This window comes from Pinus tabuliformis, chromosome 6 (assembly GCF_031772625.1).
Source record: "Pinus tabuliformis cultivar Carrire ecotype Pingquan chromosome 6, CPIR1, whole genome shotgun sequence".
Taxonomy (NCBI): Eukaryota; Viridiplantae; Streptophyta; class Pinopsida; order Pinales; family Pinaceae; genus Pinus; species Pinus tabuliformis.
The window spans coordinates 1,207,861,971-1,207,866,561 of record NC_142292.1 but is presented as its reverse complement, the minus strand read 5'-3'; positions in this window follow the sequence as shown (position 1 = coordinate 1,207,866,561).

Sequence of the window (4,591 nt, the reverse complement as noted above, 5' to 3'; positions counted from 1 at the left end):
TCCATAGGAAGCCGTGTCTACCGCCTTACGGCCCGTAACGCACGGAACACAACATTCGGGAAGATTGACTGCCGTACGGAAAGTCCTTGGTTTTCATATGATTGCCAAGGTTTATATGCAGTTTTACGGATTGTCTGGTAAACCTTTTCCTAGTTCTCCAGAGTTGTCACTTTTGATCCTTTTCGGACTCATCAAAAGAAAAGGCTCATCTGAGCATTTGTCACTTCGGGCTCATTAAACATTCGAAGGTGACTAGAGTCATCTTTTTGTCCTTTTCTCGACTATTTAAATATGAAAAGGTCAAGTTATGTCCTTGTGTCTTAAAATTTATTCACTCGCGATCATACACCATGTTAGATTCTGCTTGTTGGCCATTTGATTGTGTGTCTTGACTCTTTTTCAGCCCCGTGTGTGATTTTCAGTTTTTGATGGCAACTTTTCCAGAGTTCACCAACCCAGGAATCCCCTCTGACGGGAATCCTGGTCATTTCCCTCCTTTTGGAAATGTTGGTGCTCCTTACATGGCAACGCTGTCCCTTCCTGGGTTAACTGTTGGGTTGCCTGTTTGGTTGTTCTCAACCTCTCTGGTCCCTAATGTCTTAACTATTGGTCAATCAGTTCCTCCACCTAAACAATATCACGTTGATTCCAAGGTGGACCTCTCCCCTTCTACACCTGTCTCTACGTCCTCATCTTCTACTTCGCCTGGTGAAAGTCTGGATTCAAGTAACCAGGTGGCTAAGAAGAAGAAGAAGAAGAAGAAGAAGAAGAAGAAGTCTCATAAGCAAGAGGTTAAAAGTATAGCTCAAGTCGGGCCACCTTCTGCTGCTCCGCGGAAGGTCAAGTTTCCTTGTAAATTATGCAAGGATGACCATCTTCTTCGTGATTGTCCTGGAATTCCCAGGATCTTAGAAGTATGGTCTCATGATTTGGCCTGCCCCTCATCATCCTCTAAAGCTCATGGCGATTCTACCCTATCGACTGACAACATTTAGGAGAAAGGGAAGATTCGAATCCCCTGTAGACTATGTGAAGGCAACCATCCCCTTCACCTTTGTCCGCTCATGGATAAAGCTTCCGCTGTCTTGGAAAGTATTACAGCTTCCTCACCCCAACTTCCCGTTGGTTATCAGAGGCTCTCTTTAGATTCTCTCCCTGTCGACAATGAGATTGACTTAGATTCTTCTCTTGTCCACCCTCCTCCTTCTGAGCCTGGCTGTGCCAAGCTTGTTCTAGACCAACCATTGGTCGGAAAGAGTGTCGACTCGGGTTCACCACCCGTCGATTACTCTGTTTCAGAAGAGCATCATGCTCATGTTGTTCTCGTCTCCTCAGACTCTCTTGAGTCCGAAAATGACTCTCCTATCCCAGCTGATCCCGAGAGTCCTTCTTCGGTTCCTTTAGAGCAGGAGGGAAATCATATGATTCCCCCACCAAGTAGTTCAGTCGTTTCCTTCGACTGGAGTCATTTGATCGCCTTCCGCCTTCCATCCCATGTGCTTTTCTAGATTACAATACACGCCTATGCTAAGGCAGTCCCTGGCACTATCTTGGATGAGGGTGCATCTGTTAGTCTTATGCCTTCCACTACTTGGGAAGCTTTGGGCTCCCCACAGCTTGTGCCGGTCGCACAGAATCTGATGGCATTTGACGGAGGAACCAGTCAACCATTAGGGATCCTTCCAAAGTTCCCTATTACTTTGGGAGGCAAAACTGCCTATATAAACGTACTGCTTACCCAAGGTGCTTTAGATTTCAGTCTTCTCCTTGGCCGTGACTATGTTTATGCCATGGGGGCCCTTGTCTCTTCGCTTTTCCATGTGGTTTGCTTTCCACATGACGGAAGAATCGTGACTATCGATCAATTATCGTTCTTTAGTCCCCCGGTGCCTCTTGCGCAATGGTCATCCCCTTCTGGTTTTTATCCACCAGTTGTATCTGCCCCACCGCAGGTCAACTATGTGGCTACTTGTCCTGTGCCTGTATCTAGTGATTCCGCTGTCATGCATAGTGTCCTGGGGGCATTGGGTCATGACTTCCAAGATGTGATCCTTCCACTGGGAGTGGCACTCTTGGAAGCTACGGCTTCTTGTTCATTCTGATGAAGTTCAATCGGAGCATAGTTCCTTTCCTATGTCAAGCTCCTTAAAAAATGAAACTAGGTCTGGTCAGAGCATAGTTCCTTTCCTATGTCAAGCTCCTTAACAAATGAAACTAGGTCTGGTCGGAGCATAGTTCCTTTCCTATGTCAAGCTCCTTAAAAAATGAAACTAGGTCTAGTCGGAGCATAGTTCCTTTCCTGTGATAAGCTCCTTAACAAATGAAACCAGGTGTCATGAGGATAGTTCTTTTAAGTGTGTCAACCTCGTTAAAATAATGAAACATGAGCTCGTGCAATTCGAGTGTGATCACAATATTGTCAACCTTCACTCCATTTTCAATGGACTAAAGCTTGGGGGGCATGTACCTCGAATTGAGAAATCATGTTGGGGGGCATGCCCGTTTCCCTTGTTTTCAAGCATAGTTTGCATGTGTGTGCTTTTAAGCTTGCATAAAAATAAAATCCATTTCCAAGCATAGTTTGCATATGTGTTGTCATGTGTGCTTTTAAGCTTGCGTAAAAATAAAATATGTGATAAATACGTTTCACATTGGGTCGTTTGTTATTCGACTGATACATTAGATTACATTTGTGTTAGACATCTGCATGGCATATAAAAAACATCATCACATGTAAAAGATCCATCCAACCATAAGCATATGTATATATATATGTCGAAATGTTTGCACAACGTGCATCACATAGATCAAAAAATAATACATGTTCGTCTTAATACATCCGGAGACGACATGTCTCTCAAAAAATATGCATAAAAATAAACCTAGGTGTCTAATCCCTGTGGTGCTCATGATAGCACGTCACCGCACGCACTAGGCGTCTCAAGAGATGGTGGATGCGACTGGGCACTCCCACTGTATGCCTCTGATACGCTAGTGGGACATCCGCCAGCCGGGCATAATCCGGAATCCCCCGAGCAATTCCCTCGAGGTTTTGGATCAGCTCCCCTCCCTCGGCACCCTCTTCCTGAGGGTCAGCTGCAGGCTGGTTTCTCCGCGAAATAGGGGACATGTTGGCTGGTCTCTCTGGGCCAACATCTGCATACACATATGACTGTTGTTAGAACGAGCATGTATTAACAAAAAAATCATAAAACATAAAATCAAAAAGAGATCATACCCAACTCCTCATCCCACTCATCTCCCTCTGGCAGTGGGAGATCTGGGTCACCTGTGAAGTCAGTCCCTGCATACGGCCAATCCTCGACCATGATCAGCTGGCGACAGAGCCACCCAAAGAACTCTAGCCTCCAAGACATCTGTTGGCCTCCTCCCCCTCTGGGCATCAACGCTGCCCAGCGAGCCATTCTCGGCTCTCGTGGCACCGGATCAGCTACGATGGCCCCCTGGCCCTGAAAGATTGGTAATCATTCCAGAATGAACATTACCAGAATAGAACCGTAGCCAAACTGCTTCAGTTTGCCTCACTTACATTTTGTAAGCTGTCTCTTCATGTTTGCAGTCACTGCTGTGGCCCAATAAAAAATAGTGGGATTCAGACACTCTGTGGCCAATATGAGTTGGTTTTTTGTTGCCTCGTGGGGTGCCTGTGCCCCCGCAGCCCGTGTGATGGTAAATAACACCGCCTTGAGTGTTAGATCCCGAATGGTGGCAATATCCACCTTTGCACTCCCGGATCCGAATTGTGCCCCTGGGCACACCCGTTCCATCACCTTGCCCATCTTCTCGCCAGATGGTCTGCTCCCTGTCAATATGGGCACCGCCCCTCTACGTGACAATCCCGTGATGAAATAGATGTCAGAAACATCCAATTCCAATACTTGGTCTCGTAATCGGAACATTTGCCCGTTTTCGTCCCAAAGATTGATCAAGTACTGTAAGAGCTCAGGTTGAGCTCGTAAGTAAGGCGTTAGGAAGAATTTTTTCAGCTCGCAACCTGAGGGCATCCATGCAAGCTTCGTCTTCCATGGCAAATTCGTCCACACTGTCATGCTCCCTCTCTTTCCATTGGACCACCATTTTGTTCGGTTGCCTACATCCACATGATCAAACAAACCTTGATTAGATCTCTGGTAGGCTCAAAATGCATTTAAATCACTTGAAAATTTGAAATTCAAAAGAAAAAACACGCTTCGGCCATTGGCGCGGGCCTTTGGAGTATAAAGGCCCATTGGTGCGGGTCCGTGCCCAACACCCACGCTAATGGGCGCGGCCCTAATTTTTCAAAGTCCTCCCACAAAGACGGAATGAGGACAAGAAAACCATTAAAAAATGGACTAAAGTGGAGTATGAGGAAGCGCCTCTTACCTGGAACTGACGGAGCTCTAAATGGTCGCACGGATCTATCACAATCGCCGCCCGAAGTTCGCCACCATATGGACCACTGCTGCTCTTCAATGAGGTAAAAAGTAATTTTGTTTTTACCATTTTGACATACTTATAGCTTTTTCAACTCAAAATAGGTTTTAAAAGTCATTTTTTTTAATGAATATTTTAATATATTTTGTCGAAA